The 19569-nt window shown below is 36.3% G+C and overlaps 1 long non-coding RNA gene across 1 annotated transcript in view; it reads right to left on the bottom strand.

Moving 5' to 3' along the window:
- Nucleotides 1–676: 676 nt before the first annotated feature.
- LOC116600711 overlaps nucleotides 677–19569 on the bottom strand; it is a 33494-nt gene continuing 14601 nt past the window's right edge. Inside the window, exons 2-4 of the long non-coding RNA XR_004289770.1 lie at nucleotides 15048–15157; nucleotides 12632–12762; nucleotides 677–728 (exon numbers count right to left, since the gene is read on the bottom strand). This is a non-coding gene — a long non-coding RNA (uncharacterized LOC116600711). The remainder of the gene's footprint in view (nucleotides 729–12631; nucleotides 12763–15047; nucleotides 15158–19569) is intronic.

The following is a 19569-nucleotide window of genomic DNA, read 5'->3' as shown; positions in this document are numbered from 1 at the left end:
CTCCTGCAAGAGAGGGAGCACGAGCTGGAGGGAGGGGCAGAGGGAGAGGGAGAGTAGGCACTCCCCTGGGCAGGGAGCCAGAAGCCAGGGCTCCATCCCAGGACCCTGAGACCATGACTTGAGCCAAAGGCAGATGCTTAACCTACTGAGCCACCCAGGTGCCATCCTGGAGCCCCAAATATAAAATCTTTCATAAAAAATAAAACCAAAAACTATAGCCTTTGGTATGCCAAGCAAGGGCTTTCACAGTCTATTTCTACTTTGCCCCTTGTCCACCTGTCTTTAGCTTCTATGACTCTGCCATAATCATTCATCCTTGAAAACTAATGAACCCTGAGCATTCTTTGAATATACTAAGCTTCCTGACTTCTATGTCTCTGCGCATGCCAATTTTCTTAACTGGAATGTCTTCTTTCTCTTTGCATTATACGTTGTGTGTAGTTAGAGATGTATGTGTCTCCAGGGGAAAACAATCTATAGTACTGTGTCTCTTCTGAAGTACACAAAATTAGGTTAATTATAATTATTGATTATAAACAAAAATAGAGTCAGTATTATCTCTGAACGAGGCAGGTGGCTTCCAGAAGTGGAACAAAGGGAAGGCCTCCAGCTCTGCTCTTTTGCCGTTCTCCTATGTTGGCTACCTCCTCAGAGTATAGATGTTCTGGAAGGTGCATCCAGGTATGGGTGGCAGAAAAAAATAGTCACTTTTGTCTTGTGGTTCGTTTCTAGGAGAGAAAAGAAAACTTTCTCAGAGCCCACAGCTAACACCCTGATTCATAGGACTGTGCCTTATCTTCCTAATTCCTGAACCAGATATCAGGTTTTTGGGATTCACATAATCTAATTTGAGGTGAATAGATGTTGAGGTTCCACCACTTTATTAGGTTGAATGCCACAACACTCTGGAAACGAGGACAGAGGCAGCTGATGTTTGTCATAACCTTTACATTTCAAAATCCAGGTCCAAGGATACTTCATGGTCTTGTGCACCCAGGTCCTCACAAAGTCTTCCTTTGATGGCTCCATATACTAATTATATGATATTCATCAATTAACTTTGCTCCCCTGGAATATGCTTGTGTTTACAATAAATAATTTTGGTAAGAAATTATGCTCTCTATGGGTTTTGTGTGTATTGACTATGATTTTTACATCTGTAACTATGTTAAAGTTAAAACTCCAGTGCATTTACAATGCTATAAAAATATACATAGTAGTTTAAGTAAAGCTGGATAAATAAGAGAGATAAAATAGTATGTTAAAGATGGGACTGATAAGATGGTTCAGCATTTCCTATCTCTCATTTGCTATCCTTCAGTCTCCATCCACACTATTTATGGGCTTGCAAAGCTGTCACTTGGCCATTGTCCATTATCAGAGATGTACCAAAGATCTTTCTGCAGTAATTGAAATGTTCTATTCCTATGCTATCCAATATGGTAGCAACTAGCCAAATGCCCATTGAGCATTTGGGTTGTGATTTTATTTCATTTGAACAAACATATGGCACTAAGCTTTACTATATTGGACAGTCAGATCTATAGTCTCAATTCCTATCTTGCTTCTTTTCATACCATCTATTTCAGGTATAACCAACCATTTATGCCAAGCCATTTCACGTCTAATGTACCTCTGTCATCTTTCCCTTGCCTGCAATGTCCTTCCCTTTTTATCTACCTGATAAACTTGCTCCTGTTTTAATTTTTTTATTTTTATTTTTTATGATTTTTAATTTATTTGACAGAGAGTGACACAGTGAGAGAGGGAACACAAGCAGGGAAGGGAGGGAGAAATAAGCTTCTCGCCAGGCAGGGAGCCCAATGAGGGGGGTCGATCCTAGGACCCTGGGATCATGACTTGAGCCGAATGCAGACACCTAATGACTGAGCCACCCAGGTGCCCCTGCTCCTTTTTTTAAATCAAATTTTCATTTCCAATTAACCTATTCAACTTTAATTGCTCCTCCCTTTGAAGTTCCATGATAGTGTGCACCACTATAATACTGTTTAAAATAATTTTAGGTGAAACTATTATGTTACTGCTTATTGTTACTCATCTCAATGTGTTTGCAAATAAACTTAGCTTTAGGGGTGTATTTTTTTATAGAACTATAATTTTTATAAGATTCATCGATATTGTGACAAAGAAGTGTCAGTATATCATTATGGGGATTACAAACTTGCTATCTGGGAATCCATGGAGACAGTGGAAATAGCTCTATGAAATTAATTGGCAATATCAAATTCATCTAAATTAGGTTAATGAAAAATAAAAACAAAGTCAAATCGACTATTGCTATTATAACTATAACGGATAACATTTCTAGAGAAGAAGCATGAAACACGGCCCATTAGTAAGAAATACTATATAAAATTGTTCAATGAGAAATACCCAAACAATGTTATAGACTATATAGTTAGTGCTGCAATATGCTGGGAAGACTACTGAATCCCCACTATCATTTTCAGCATTAGTTAGTGAGGTAGTTGGCATAATGGAAACAAGGAAAATGTGATTCTCATCTCACCTCTTAAATTTGCAGGCTCTGTGACCACGGGTGTCAGAAGTTGAAAGAGCATAAGTATCCTTCATACTGAGAAGACACATTGAGACCAAAAAATGATAGAAGCCATCCCATAATGTTTACACAGAGTTTTATTCAGAGTAACTCACTGACAAGGGAAAATTGGATTGGTGAATGCTCCAGGCAGTTACACTGCTATTCTGCACACTCATTCTCTGCCAAATCCTGGCCTTAATCCCCAACTTTTATGGAGCAAAGTGCATGGTGGTGAGGTCACAGGGTGCTTATATACAGTGGTGCCATCTTTGCACTACCTTCAGGAAGATCAGAACATTTTGATCAGAGCGTACATTAACTTTCATGAGGCTCAGCACACATGGCCCCCAGAGAGGTCACTGGGCAGGCATGAACAAGAGGGAGGACTAAAGGTGGGGCTATCATTGTCAGCACTTCTTTGTCGAGAATGTTTCTTAACTATTCTGAAGTTTCCCCAACTACAAAATTACCTGGCTCATATACAATCGCATGAGGTAATGCATGTGAGATGTATTCTATAAACTATATTATAAAGGCATTGCCATTATGGTGATGATTGTTATTATTATTATTTCCTGGTCAATCTATTCAATAAACAGTTTCTGAAAACCCGTCTTTTATCTGTCCTATGTTATCATCTCTTCCAACACACCAATTTGGTAGTCACAGGAACAAAAGTTTACATTCATGGAAAAGTTCTAGCAAGTGTCCAGATATCCAAGTCTAAAAAAAAAAGTGTTTAAGATCTAGCAACCTGAACGACAAATCAAATTTGATATAACAAATCAATTTGATATGAAAGGTAAGTACAGAATTCTATAGCATCTTATATTCCTGCTCGATAAACATATTGAATACTATATCTGCAATTTCCTTTTCTACCCACATAAAATCTCCAAATAATAATCTTTAACCACATCATATTCTTTATTTCCAAAGTATATAAACTCCATTCCTTTCCCTCTCAGACATTGTTGTAACTCTTTCATTATACTTCATTCAGAGTACAAATTTCTTGATGAGTTTTCTTTCTTCCACGATTGTTCCTTTTGATCTACCTTCCCTGATTTTTCCTGATTGGAATGTACTTTCCAAGTTCAAATATGTCGTCATTTTCCTCCATAGATAATTCCTTCACTGCTTAAGGACTATGGACGAACCTAGGTTTCTTAACTGGTTTACAAGATCCCTTGCCTCATTTATAAATCCATCTCCACCATTATCTGACCAATCTGTCCATGTTGTCTGGACAGTGTGGTTTCCCCATGAACAGAGATTGTTTGAATAGTCTACTTCCTCTTTAACAGCATCCTTTATTACCTCTCTTCAGTCTCTTGACTGAAGAACTTTCATCATCAAGACTTAAATGAACATAATCTGAGTTATACCAAGCTTCTCAAAACAGGACTAATCCATCACTCCTATAGGATTCTCATTAACGTGATCTTAGTTCTTAATAGTGAGTACTTCCCAGGGGTCTGAACATCCACAAATGACTGCAGAAACCTCCCTGAAGTCCTCAGCATGAAAAGGGCTTAAGCTATAATAATAAGAAATAGCATACTTGGTATTTAGGAGCAGAAGGTCCTAATGGGCATCCTCGAATTATCCCTTTACTGGCTGTTCTGGCTAATCATAATTTAAGCCATTAGCGGACCTCTATGAGATGCCAAGTGATTTCTTTACAAATGTTGCACAGGGGACAACGAGGGAATTGGTTCAGGATAACGATTCTGCCATTTTTATTCCTGCAAGTGTTGGATAAAGCAGTGAATAGCCTCACCCCAGGGTTGCAGTGCTCAGGAATTTCAATTAAAAAAAGTAATAAGTTAAATTTCACCAAAAATGTTAACCCAGTGATCTTCAAGTAGGACCATAAAATAAATGCAGATTTTGAGTTTTATATCAGACTCTATTTAAGACTATACAAAATCAAAGATAGAACTGATTTTTTTTTTTTTTTGAGAGAACCTGCACTTTTTTTCAAAGGCTTGTAACTTAAAAACTGCTTCTATATTTCAGTCAAAGTTTTCTAAAAGGAATTTTTCTTCCGGCCAGAGATTTTACAAGAAAATGTTCAAATGGGGGAAAAAAAGGAAAAAAAAAAAAAAAAGAAAAAGCTTTTAACAGAAAGTTAATAGGGTGGCCTAAATGGAACCTGAAATGGAAGCATTCACCCCCTTAATGTGTCTCTCTGTGGAACTTCAAAAGAAAAGACAGTCTGACAGGCCTTCACTAAATGCAGGAATGAGGGTGGGCTGCGGTTGTCATTGTCTGGGATGGTTACTTCATTTCTGAATGGATTTTCTCTACAACTAAAGCAGTTGTTCATAGTATTTAGATTATATAAACATCAAAATACTCATTGGCTAGAAAATTAGTATGTTTCTCTGTGGACTTAGTTCTCAGCTCTGTGGAGAGAACATTCATATTGAGTTGTCATTTTTCATCTTAAGGAAAATGTACTCCTAAGAACAAAAGATATTAGAGACACGTTCTTGTACCCTTGGAAAAATAACTGATAGTGTGATCTTTCCCATTCTCTTACTAATCTTGGTCATGAAAATGAGAGCTCAGAATGTGAATAGTTGTTTTCTAAATGCCAGTGATCATCTTTCACATTCATACAAATGAATGTTAGTGGACTATCCACTTTTTGTTTGAACAGTGGCTCTTTGCTTAGTATGAGGTAACACTTGTAATATTACTTCAACTTGAATTACTTCATCCTCAATCTCGCCCAAAACCTGAGACATAAAATACCATTATCTACATTATCTAACCTACATTATCTAACCTCTGGGTTTTTGAATTTAGCTTTAGCTCCATTTATAGTTGAATAGCTTTTTTATGGAAACACAAAATATAAAATTTAATAACCCAGTATAATTGGTTCTCTACTCTGAATAATATTTATCAGCATGTGATTCACACCCAAATGTCTAATAAAGAATATATCTAAGCTATAAATGCTATAGTCCAGTTTTCATCTAAATTCCTTCTAGCAAAAAATCCTGAAAGGGACAAAGCCTATGTGGGATCCCAGGGCCAGGGAAAGAACATTGCACTGATCAGAAGCCACAGGTGATGGAGACTCTCTGAGATGGGTCATGGGATAATGAACAGCCAGATCCCCCCTGTGTCCAAAGTATGAGCACAAGGTTAACACAAGAGGGCTCAAACCAGATGGAGCCAGGACGCAGGCATACAGGAAGAGCAGATGATGATCAGGAGAAAGTATAAGCCCATCAATTGATGCTATTGGAACGGTATTGGGTATGATGCATGGTACCATCTGAAAAGGCACAGAAATGGAATAGACATGAACTTCTCCCCCCACCCCACCCCCCCGATTTTATTTAGTTGAAAGAGAGAGGGTAGGAGTGCATAGAAGAAGAGGGAGAAGGAGAAACAGACTCTCCAATGATCAAAGAGCCTGATGTGGGACTCAATCCCAGGATCCTGAAATCATGACCTAACCTGAAGGCAGATGCTTAACTGACTGAGCCACCCAGGTGTCCCTAGACATGGACTTCTTTATTCAAACAGTTTTTTATAGAAGAAACAACTATACCTGAGGGTTTCAAAAGAACAAAGATAGATTGAGATATGTATAAGATACCTTTTACTGATAACTGTAGTGTCCATGCCACAGAAAGCAATTTTCTAGGGGTAGTTCTGAAAGCAAGTTCATTCCACTGATTGCAGAATTTGAATTTCATGTGAACTACTTACTAGCTGTATGACCTTGGGCAAGGTTACCTTTTTAAAAAATATCCCTTTGCCTCAGTTTTCTCATTTCCTAATTGGTAACAAAATATTACATCTCGCACAGTGATGTTGTTAATTTTAAATGAGTCGATATACATTTAAGTGCTTAAAGCACTGTGATTATGGGTCATGTTTCCCAGGACAGTGGTAGGATAAGAAGAAAACTTCAGAGCTGTAATGGCCATGCATGATGAGAGAAATCTGGAAGCTCCCCAAATATAGATCTAGTCCTCTCTGCTTGCCTGCTCTCCTGGCCCACTACCTGGCATTGTAGCATGGTAGGAAAGGTGGCAGAGAGGTGGGCATGTGCTACAAGAAAAAAATCTCTCATAGCCATGAAGTATTTATATCCCCAAAAAACTTCAAGAGAAATAAAAATAAAAAAAAAAACCACTACAACACAAAAAAAACCCCAAGATCCACAATGAATATTTTAAAAGCCAAATGTGAATTGAAACTAATTAAAATCACACACAGCTCAAACCCAGCTCAATACATGAAAAAAAAAAAAAATCAAAGGGAGCATTCTCTCTCCTTAGCTTCTTGACTATAGAATGTGTATGCCCTGTTTGGTGAAAAATAATATTAACTTCAGTCTCTATTGTTTTCACTTAAACCCAGTATCCAGAATACAACAAAAATGTATGAAACATATAGGAGGTTTAAAAACATGACACAGAAGCAAAAGTAAAAATATACAATAAAAGCAGATCCACACAGATTCTGACATTACAATTTACAAATAATATATTGGAAATAAGGAAGATAAATCTGGTAAAGAAATTACAGGAAAAAAATGGACAAAAATGGGTTAGATGATGAAGAATTTCAACAGAAAAAAATTAAACAGAAAAATAAATATTTAGAAATATGTATTATATACATGTACATATAATATATGTATGATATTGTATACCATACATATAAATATATGAGGAAGAATAGAGGAATAGTTCAAAACAGAGAACCCAGAAATAGATCAAATATAATCAATTGATTTTTGTAAAAGGTGCAAAGGCAATTCCATAGAGTATAGTCTTTTAAACAAATGATTTTAGAAAACCTGCACATCTAAGTACAAGAAAATTTAATGTAGGTACAGATCTTACACTTTTCATGAAAGTTACCTCAAGAAGAATCATAGACCTAAATGTAAAATGAGAATGATGGGGCACCTGACTGGCTCAGTGGGTTAAGCCTCTGCTTTCAGCTCAGGTCATGATCTAAGGTTCTGGGATCTAGCCTCACTTCAGGCTCTCTGCTCAGCAGGGAGCCTGCTTCCTCCTCTCTCTTTGCCTGCTGCTCTGCCTACTTATGATCTCTCTCTCAAATAAATAAATAAGATCTTTTAAAAAATAAAATAAAAAGTAAAATAAAATGAAAACCATAAATCTCCTGGGAAATAATATATGACAAAATCTAGATAACCTCAGTTTTGGCAATAATAGTCTTGGACACGACACCAAAATTAATAAATTGGACTTCATTAAAATTAAAAACATATGATCTTCAAAAGATATGGTTAAGAAAATAAAAAAACAAGGTATCGACTAGGAGAAAATATTTGCAGAACACATACCTCATAAAGGACTGATATACAAAATATGCGCACCCTTTTAAAACTCAAGCAACCAGATTAAAAAATGGGCCAAAGACCTTAATGGACACATCACCAAATAAATATGCAAATGTAAAGCAAGCATATGAAAAAAATGTTTCATATTATATGTTATCAGGAAACCGCAAATTAAAAGAACAATGAGAAATCACTACAAACCTATTAAAATGGACAAAATCCCAAACACTGACAATGCCAATGCTAGCAATGATGTGGGGCAACAGGAACTTTGATTGAAAGTGGGGATGCAATATGGTATAGCTCTTTGGAAGTCTGTTTGGCTATTTCTAACTAGCTAAACATACCTTTACCACATGACCCAGTAATCATGCTCCTTGGTATTTAACCACATTAGTTGAAAACCTACATTCACACAAAAACCTGTACATGAATACTTATAGATTTATTTATTTATCTTAATTTTTTTTTTTTTAGTATAGTTGACACACAAACATTAGTTTGTATTAGTTGACACACAAACATTAGTATGTGTTATACACACATCAGGTGTATAGCAGTGATTCAACATCTCTATGTTATCCTGTGTTTGCCACAAGTGTAGCTATGGTCTGTTACCATGAAACACTATTACAATATTATTAACTATATTCCTTATGTTGTACCTTTTATTCTCATGACCTATTCATTTCATAGCTGGAAGCCCATATCTTCCACTCCCCTTCACCCACTTTGCTGATCCCTCAACCTCCTTCCCTTTGGCAAGCATCAGTTTGTTCTCTGTATTTATTGGTCAGATTCTATTTTTTCTTTATTTATTTGTTTTGGTTTTAGATTAGCAACTTTATTTACAACTAATCAATATTGGAAGAAATCAAGATGTTTTTCAGCAAAATAAGTGAGTGGATAAATGAACTGTAGTATAGCCATACAATGAGGTATTATTCAGTAATAAAGCAAAATGAGCTATCAATCCTTGAAAAGACATGGAAGAATTTCAGAGGCATGTTGGTAAGTGAAAGAAGCCAATCTGAAAGACTACATACCATATGATTCCAGCTGTATGACATTTTGGATAAAGGAAGACTATACTGACATAAAATGATCAGTGGTTGTCAGAGGGAATTTTTAGTGCGATGAAACTATTCTGTGTGCTACTACAATGATTGATGCATATCATTTTACATTTGTTAGCCTATAGGATATCTAACACAAGGAGTGAATCCTGATATAAACTATATAAATTTAGTTAATGATATATAAATACTGGTTTATTAATTGTAACAAATGACCACACATATGTTAATAAGAAGGAAACTAGAGAGTAGGCTCATAGGGTATATAAAAACCCTATTTACCAAGCTGCTTGGGTGGCTTAGTCAGTTAAGCAACTGACTATTGATTTCGGCTCAGGCCATTATCTCAAGGTTGGGAGACTGAGCCCCACATTGAGTTCTGCATTGGGCCTGGAGCCTGCTTAAGAGTCTCTCTCTTTCTCCCCCTCTCTCCTTCTTTGTTCTCTCTCCCACGCTCATAAAAACAAAAACAAAAACCCCCCAAAACAGAAAATCAAGACCAAAAAACTATTTACTTCCTTATATGTTTCATGTAAATCTAAAACTTCCCCCAAAACAAAGTCTGTTAATTACAAATAAATAAATAAATAAATAAATAAGTAAATAAGTGTGTTGAAATTCTAGAGCTGAAAAGTTAATACCTGATATTAAGAATTTGTTGGATGTACAAAATAGAAACAATAAAATACAATTGGTGAAACTAAAAAGAATTAAATAATGAAGGGATAATAATGGGGTAATAATGAAGAAGAAGAAAATAGAATAATAGAGAATGATTTCAAATGTTTAATATACAATTAATTTAATTTCCAGAATACTGGAAAGAAAGAGAATGGAACAGATGACCTTTTTAAGAAGACAGTTGCTGAGAATTTCCAAAACTGGTAAAGAACTTGACCCCCATACATAAGAAACTTAGTGAACCCCATCCAAAATAAATTAGAAAAAAATTTCACCTCGAGCATCCTAATTAAAACCACTGAAAACAAAGATAGAATGAAATTCTGAAAAGTAACCAAATTTTCCCCCCCAGAGGTTTTCTGGGTTGTTTTGTTTTGTTTTGTTTTGTTTTGACTTTTGGAGAGTTTCATAAAACTCTCTTATATTAGTTTTATGAATAAAACTAATATAAACATTTGTGTACACGGTGCTGTATGAAAATGAAAATTATTTCTCTGGAATAAGTGTACAAGGGTACAACTGCTGGGCCATTAGTAAATCCATTTTTACTCTTGAAAATAATTGCCCAGCTAGTGATCATCAGGTACTGGTTTACATTCTCTCCTGAAATATATGAGTGATGTGGTTTCTCCACATCCTTGCCACCTTTTGGTATTATTACTATTTTAATTTTAGCTGTTGTGATAGATGTGTTGTGAGATCTCATTGCAGTTTTAGCTTTAATTTTTTTAATGGTTAATGATGTTGAACATCTTTTCAGTAGCTTATTTGGCATCTGTATATTCTCTTTGGTGAAATGACTGTTAAAGGTCTTTTGCTAAGTTCTTTATAGATTCTGGACACTAGTCCTTTATCTGATATGTCGTTTGCAAATAGCAGCAATGTCCACAATAGCCAAACTATGGAAAGAACCTAGATGTCCATCAACAGATGAATGGATCAAGAAGATGTGGTATATATACACAATGGAATACTATGCAGCCATCAAAAGAAATGAAATCTTGCCATTTGCGACAACATGGATGGAACTAGAGCGTATCATGCTTAGCGAAATAAGTCAAGCAGAGAAAGACAACTATCATATGATCTCCCTGATATGAGGAAGTGGTGATGCAACATGGGGGCTTAAGTGGGTAGGAGAAGAATCAATGAAACAAGATGGGATTGGGAGGGAGACAAACCATAAGTGACTCTTAATCTCACAAAACAAACTGAGGGTTGCTGGGGGGAGGGGGTTTGGGAGAAGGGGGTGGGATTATGGACATTGGGGAGGGTATGTGCTTTGGTGAGTGCTGTGAAGTCTGTAAACCTGGTGATTCACAGACCTGTACCCCTGGGGATAAAAATATATGTTTATAAAAAAATTAATTAAAAGGTCTTTTGCACATTTTCTAATTAGATCATTTGGGTTCTTAATGTTGGGTTTGGAGAATTTAAAACATTCTGGATATTAGATTTCTGCCAGGTATGTGACTCAGAGATATTTTCTCCCAGTCTGCTATTTGTCTTTGCATCCTTTCCATAGTGTCATTCACAGAGCAAATGTTTTAAATTTTGATGAGGGACAATTCATTCATTTATTTATTTATTTATTTTTAATGATCATGCTTTTGGTGTCAAGTCAAAAAACTCTTTGCTAGTTCTAAGCCTGGAACATTTTTTTCCCCTGCATTCTTCTTTAGAACTTTTATGATTTACATTTTAAGTTCATGATTTATCTTGAGTTAATTTTTGTAGGAGGTGTGAAGTTTAGATCAAGTTTTTGTTTTGATTTTGGCTTTGGTCTTTGGGTTTTCTGTTTGGGTTTTTTTGTGTGTGCATTTTTGTTGTTGTTTCTTTAAGCTGATCATATATCTGGAAAATTTACTGAACTCAGTTATTAGTATTAATAACTCATTGTTGATTTTAGTGCTTTTTCTATGTAACATTATAGTTTATAATAAGAAGACTTATTTAAAATTAAAAATTTTAAGAATTTCAAACAGCTTAAGTACAGTGATATAGTTAAAAGGAACAGCAGACTTTCTCTCAGATACATTGGAAACTAGAGTCAATGAATTGACATTTAAAAGATATTGAAAGTAGAAATACGAACAGTCTAGAGTTGCTTAATAAGCAGAAGTATACTTCAAAAATTTAACAATATCAGGAGTAAAATGGGGCGATCTTCAATCCCCATGAGAATTATATGGGTAATTTGAGAATATTTGAAAAAAATCTTATGCCAAGAAATCCTTCAATTTAAATGAAACAGATAAGTTTTTTGTAAGACACAAGTTACCAAAATTAACATAAAATAGAATATCTGAGTTACTCTATATCTATTAAATCTGGTAAAATAAAAAGGTAGTTAAGTTTCCCCAAAGAAATATAAGCAGAGATTACTTCACAGGCAAATTAAATCAAACATTTATAGAAAGAATACTAATCCTACAGTGACTTATTTAGAAATCAGTAGAAAAAGAAATACTTTAACTCATAAGACCAGCATTAATTTGATACTAAGTCCAGAAAAATATGCTAGAGGAGTGGATAGCTACGGATCTTTATCTCTTTTGATCACAGATATAAAAATCCTTCACAAATATATGCAAGTCTATTTCAGCAATATGTAAATAGGAAAATGCATCGAGGTCAGGTCAAATTTATCCCAGGAATCCAAGTCATTTAAAGTCAAGTAATACAACTTACTACTTATACAAAATAAAGGAGAAAAAAATATATTATCATCTCAATAAAGACAAGCATCACAAAATTTTAAATCCATTCACGGTAAAAATTTTGAGCTAATTAGCCATATGAAAATCAACAAATGCTACAATTTTATTTTCTCCTGTCTCTGAAGAACTGATTGTTAGACATCTACTGGCACATAACTCATCATACAATCTTATGGCAGAAGAAGAAACAGTAGAGAGAACTATATGCACAAACTTTCTGTAATTAAGAAAGGTTCAGGAGTACCTGGGTGGCTTAGTCCATTAAGCATCTGCAGGAGTAAATTAGAACTCTGGAGTTTGATCCATGTTATCTGTGTCAAATTTCCATATTTCTGTCTCCCCTTGTGGCACACATTGAAGAGTAAGGAATGAAAACTAAAATAAAAAGAAGTTCAATCAGTATATAGTCTCTTTCTTGCTTTCTTGTTCTCCATATATATAAAAAGGGAAGATTAAAAATTAGCTCATTCAAGCAAAAATAAACTATGGGACTATGTCAAAATAAAAAGCTTCTGTATAGCAAAGGAAAAAATCAATAAAACTAAGTCAACCTTTAGAATTGGAGAAGACATTTGCAAATGATATGTTTGATAAAGGGTTAGTATCCAAAATATATAAAGAATTTATAAAACACATCATCCAAAACCCAAATAATCCAAGTAAAAAAATGGGCAGAAGACATGAACAGACATTTCTCCAAAGAAGACATCCAGATGGTCAACAGACACATGAAAAGATATTATCACTTACCATCAGGGAAATGCAAATCAAAAATACAATGTGATATCACCTCACACCTGTCAGAATGGCTCAAATCAACAAGAAACAACAGGGGATGGCAAGGATGTGGAGAAAATGGGGAACCCTCTTACACTGTTAGTGGGAATGCAAACTAGTGTGGTCACTCTGGAAAACTGTATGGAAGTTTCTCAAAGTTGGAAGTAGAACTAGCTTGTGATCCAGGAATCACACTTCTGAGTATTTACCCAAAAAATACAAAGACATTAATTCAAAGGGACACATGCACTCCTATCTTTATAGCAGCATTATTTACAATAGTTCAGATATTTCAAAAGTCCCAGTGTCCATCCATTGATGAATAGATAAAGAAGACGTGATATATATATATGTACTGACTATATATGCTTGATATATATATATATACACACATTTGCATGTATATATATTGTGTGTGCATATATGTGTGTAAGCATGTGTGTACATATACATACATGTGTATATATACATATACATGTCACATACACACATATGGATATATATCATGGAATATTATTCAGCCATAAGGAAGAATGAAACCTTGCAATTTGCTATGATGTGGTTGGGGCTAGAGAGCATCATACTAAGTGAAATAAGTCAGAAAAAGACAAATACCATATGATCTCTCTCATATGTGGAATTTAGGAAACAAAACAAAGGGGAAAAAAGAGAGAAACAAACTGAGAAACAGAGTCAATTGTAGAGAGCAGACTGATGGTTACCAGAAAGGAGGTGGTTGTAGGGATGGGTTAAATAAGGGATCGGGATAGAGGAATGCTCTTCTCGTGATGAGCAATGGGTGCTCTTCGGAGGTACTGAGTCACGTTATTACATACCAGAAATTAACACTGTATGTCAACTGGAATTAAAAATTTAAACAAGTAAAACAAAACGAATTTTTAAAAAAGCTCATTCACTTCTCTTTGTCTAGCTCATTCAGTAAAGAGAGAAATTGACACAACACAAAACTTCTTTGTGGTTTTACCTCTTAGCTGCCTCATGGAGCTTTATTTCTCATACCTCCATTCAGAGTTTTTAAAATGTATCTCTTTCTTTGTCTCTTGTATTTGTCGGCTTTGGAGTATTTTTAGCTAGAATTATTAACTAAAAAAAGCAGTGACAGATGTCTCACTAGGCATGCTGGGGTTAGGTTCAGACAGGAGAATACAGTGCAGTTCAATAATGCTCTTCCTTTCAGTACTTCTTGCTCAGCAAGAGATCCCTTAGACCTCCAGAGAATTCCTTCTCCAAATTCCAAATTTACTACAAGGAAAGCCAAGACACCTATATCACATAAAATGAAAATAAATTGCTGGGGACAATTTACCCCATAAATTCACATTTGTAGGTTTTGTTTCCTTTTCCCCCTGCTTAGAAAGGTAGCTGAGCGTATTGGAACACTGCGGATGTTGGACCGTCAAAAAGCCAGCCTTTTATCCCAGCACTGCCTCTTGCAAGCCACAAGTCCTTTAATGTCTCTGAACATCAATTTTCTTTCCTATAACAAGGGATGGCAATACCCACCTCAGTAGTCATTAAGGGATTAAATGAAATCCTAATAAGAACTTGACACATAGAAAATGTTGGAGAGCCATTGCTTATGTCATTAGAATTATTGTACTAATCGTCATTGCTATAGGAAATAAGAGTTGTCATTGCTAAGATTCACCTGTCTTTGGTAATAGCTAGGTTCATTAAAACAGGAATAATGCAGTAAGTTTATCTTTGAAATCAGGAGGGGGCTGATGGGTATTGAGTTTATATAGTTGTTTGAAAGTTTTGATGGCATAAGAATCTCTCAGGAGACTTGGCAAAAATGCAGGTTCCCATGTTCCAGCTCTGCTCTGGAACTTGAGGGTCTGCACCATAGCAAGCAATCTTACCATTCTCTTGCAGGGCATTCCAGGAACAAATCAGGGGCAAATACTGATTTTTTTCTATGATGGGGCATGTAGTCTACATTTGTTATCTCATTTAGTCTTGAGGGTTCAAACTGAAAAAAAAAAAAAAGAAGCTGCTACATATTAGATGTATTTAAATATATCCAAAACAGAGTGTGTGTTTCAAACCATTGCTTAACCTATGCATAGCAGGTCTATGCACGGTGTGAGGCCTGCCGGGCCCTCAGCAGAGAGTCACACATCAACTTACATTAGCTCAGTCAAGGTCTTCTTGAACCATCGCATCCCCCCGGGGCCTCATGGATGATTACCTAGGGGAGAGGGATGTACAGAGCAGGTTTGCCTAGCAGATGCCCTGTCCGCAGCCCTATACCTGCCTTAATGTACTGCTGTAATTGTTGGGACATTTACAATAATTTTTGAGCAAGGCGTTTCTCATCTTCTTTGACACTGAGTCCCACAAATATGTCCCACAATAAGGAAATTTGGTCATACCCAGACCTTAAATCACTCTTAGGTAGCAAATGAAGTAAAAGACTCAGATATGGATTTACTTGCCCCAAATCACACTGATCCAAATGAAGAAAGCCAGGATTTAAATTCAAGTTAGTGTTTAGCCATGAGATCCTTATTTTGCAAATAACTGCGGAAGTCTTCTGGGAAAGGTCCTCATTCATGAGGCCTACAGGCAAGGGCCCCCGCGAAAGATCATTGTTAAGTCCTAGTGACATGTCTTGCAGCAAAGCAGACAGCAGCCCTGGGCCCTCCTTCCTGACTTACTCCTGCTCCAGTCCTCCTGCAGCAGCTTGAAGGCCGTTTCCCTGGACTGGTGGTGCAAGAGGGAGAAAGATAACCAACCGCATTCCTTCTTTTGCACCCGTATTTTCAACTTTAAAATGTTCACTAATTTTTGTCCTACTCATATTATAATTAAAGCAAAAACAACAACAGTAACAACAACAACGGCACAGACACACACAAATGCTTTCTTCCTTTTCCTATGTTCCATTTTCCTCTTTTGTTTTATATTCAAAGTGCAAACCATGCCAGGATAAACTCCATCTTTCGCTCCTCCCTTCATCTTCAATGGCATTTCCCAAGGGTGTTTTTAAAGTGAAGATGAAAAAGTAACACAGAGGGAATACCAAAAAAGAGGAAAGAAAGGCTAAGTGGTTAAGAACTGTTTTATGGTTTTCCTGGTGATCTGTATCTGAAACAAAAGCGTTTGGCTTTGTTTCATTTATAATAGAACTAAGCTAACTCAGTAACACCTGTAACTTCCAAGCCCCAAATATGTGTCCCCACAAAACAAAAGTACAGTCCTGGTGTTAGGGAGAAAATGAGAGGCTAAACATAGGAGGTAGTGCAGTGAGGAACAGGCCACAAGGTATTTGCAAGCAGGCAAATTGGTTTGTCTTCCAGAGGAAGCATTTGAGCATTGTGTCACTTGGGAGTAATTTTGAGCTTCTGTCAGTCTGGATTTCTTTGTTCCTGAAATGGCAATTGCACTGGATACATCAGAAGGCAGATGCTAGATTTAAATAAAAATGGATTGAGAGCAGACAGAAGAGGGTTAATTACCCTTCCTGGGAAATACCCATCTCATAGACATGCCCCTGCTTCTCAGCTTGTTTCCATCAGAAGAGATGGTGGAAAGACAGACAGCAGAATGGAGGGATCACGCAGGGTTGAGAACAAAGCAAAGACCCACATAGCGGAGAAAATTAGTGAAACAAGAGAATTTGAGTTGGTCACCAAGTGAGGATAAGCCAGAGAAAGTAGGAAAAGCTAGAGGAGCAGCTGGCCAGGGAGATTCTAAGAGCCTGTATGTCTTTCTTGTAAGGAGAGATCAAGGGCCCAGGTTACTTGCCAAAGGGCCAGCTTTGCCTCATTCCCAGTTTCTGGTGCTTTGGAAATTTCTGCCAGTCCTTTGCAGTTGTATATAAACATTGTTTAATTATAAAGAAGTATGTAAAGGAGAAATAGAAACATCTCAGGGGAGAGTAAGACAGTCTTGACCTCTGATGACATTCTTTCTGGAGACATATTCCAAGAGAGTGCTTCCTAAACTGTAGTATGCCTCAGAATCCCATGGGGGAAATTTGTTAAAAATGACTGAGACACACACATCTCCAGAGTTTCTGATTCAGTAGAAATGGGGTAGATCCTGAGAATTAATATTTCTAGTAGGTCCCCAGTAATGCTGATAGGGCTAGTCCGGGGACACTTTGAGAACCATTGCTTGAGGAAATTAGTTTAACTACAATTGGAAACAGTTATTAGGACCCAAAATTAACATACTGGTGGTTATGTCCTATCCGCCAGTGCCATCAAACTGCCATCAGAATTTACTGGACATGACTGGTCCCCAGAAATAAAGTCTGCATCTTCTAAATTGGAAATCTTTCTTTGTATGTCTTCAATGTTTGATTCCCCCCCCACTTCAAAGGTCTACTTTGTTATACTTTCAGTAATAGTTGCTTACAGAAGAAAGGGGTAAAATCCTTACATGGGAATATAACCTTTTAAAAACCATTATAGGAACCAGCTGAGCCTCTGAAAGGTGCATTAGGAGGCTAGCTGTGGAAGAGGCATTTTGAGGAAATCTCCCAGACTGCAATTTGCAGGTCCTTTTAACCACCTCCAGTGTCTCAAAGATCTCAAGCTTTCATTATTACAGATAAAATGATTTTTCCAGGGTTTTCCCTTTGGTTGCCTAGAATTCCAACATGCCAACACATGAACCCCTGTTTATTTATTTTTTTAATTTCTAACTCCTTGGAGCTGTACTCAGAGTTTGCCCCAAGCAGTTAGTCTGCTGCAGATGTGTGAGAGCATGGTCAGGAGACCTTGACCATCTTCAAACCAAAAAATAGCATTCATGTGAATAAAATCAAAGTGGAAGCAAATAACAAGACAGTGATACCCTGAGTCAAGTATTTAATCCTTTCTGGTATTTGCGTCTCACCCCAGTAGGTAAAGACAGCAGGCTTATGTAGCAATGGCTACATAGCATTAGGCTACATCAGAATAGATAACTAGAAAAAAACAAAAATCATGAGTACGCTTTTTGTGGTTCTACTAAACGGCAATTAAGTTTCAGCAGCAATTTAAGAAAAAAGACATTTGATTGAAGATGCCTACCCACGTGACCAATTTGTGAATGACTCACCAAGTAGCCTCCACCTGTTTTACTCCTGTGGGTTATAGCTATCCCTATTAAATGGCTTCAAAATGAAAACTAAAAATATTGGGGGGTGTCTGGGTGGCTCAGTTGTTAAGAATCTGCCTTCAGCTTGGGTCATAATCCCAGGGTCCTGGAACTGAGCCCCGCACCGGGCTCTTACTCAGTGGGTAGTCTGCTTCTCCCTCTCCCTCTGCCCCTTTTTTGTGTGTGCACACTTTCTCTCTCTCTCTCAAATAAATAAATAAATAAATTAAAAACATAAAAAATTAAAATATTGAAAATATTCATTCATTAACTTAATATAACATTAATAAATCCATTAAATCTTAACAAATTACACATTAAAAAATGACTACATTTCCCCAAACCAAAATGAATTTAGTGAGAAGAAAGCATAGTTTTACCTTTTATAAATATCTTTAATTTCTGACTTAATAGAAGACAACTGGATTCTCACAGTGCCTCTGCATGAAATGAACTTTGTGCCCTTTTGTTTTGGTTAAAGTAAGTGAAAAAATAAATTGGCCTCATACATACAGGCAGTTGGAAAAGGGAGGGTGATTTTTCAGAGCCTTTTCAGATAAATATGGATATTCTTCTCTGAAACTACGCCTACTCTTCACAAGTGCTCATTTTGTAAATGTTAGTTAAAATGTAGAACCTGAAACCATATCAATGAAATTTTTCATACTGTTATATTAAAACTCATTGGTCTATCTTGCATATTAAATAGACATTTTACTCATGCATGGTTTCACAACCCAATACGCACGTACATACACACACACTCACACACAGTCACAACTAGGTTATACCAAGGAAATGTTGAATAGAAAAAAGTGAAGCAGTATTAACAAACCAAAATTGACATCAGGCAAGTAGGATAAAGGATCTGAAGAGAAATCATTCTTCTTCAATATTTAGGGTCTCAACAACATATCTTTTTTATCAATAAAGCAAAAACTGTGATAAAAATAGGGCAATTCCATGTCCCTCCCTCAGAAGTTGTTGGCAGATCAGAAAATAAAGGAAAAAAACCCATAAAGGTAGACGTAGAGGAAATTTGAAGACTAACATGAACAAGTCTTATTTCATAGATGCGGTAGGAATAAAAGGATGAAGGAAAGAAAGAATCTTTGAATCTAGTAAATATAGAACATTAATTCTTAGCAAATATGCTCAGCAAGTACATGTTGATGTAAGAAAAGAGAGGGTTCAGAAACCACAGCCAAGAAAGAATTCTTGAGTTGTCTTTGGTGCAAAAGGATAGTTTTATTAAAACAGGGGGATAGGACCATTGGGCAGAAAGAGCTGCAC

The sequence above is a fragment of the Mustela erminea genome, chromosome 1 (genome assembly GCF_009829155.1).
Source record: "Mustela erminea isolate mMusErm1 chromosome 1, mMusErm1.Pri, whole genome shotgun sequence".
Lineage (NCBI taxonomy): Eukaryota > Metazoa > Chordata > Mammalia > Carnivora > Mustelidae > Mustela > Mustela erminea.
This window is presented reverse-complemented; position numbering and strand designations above follow the sequence as displayed.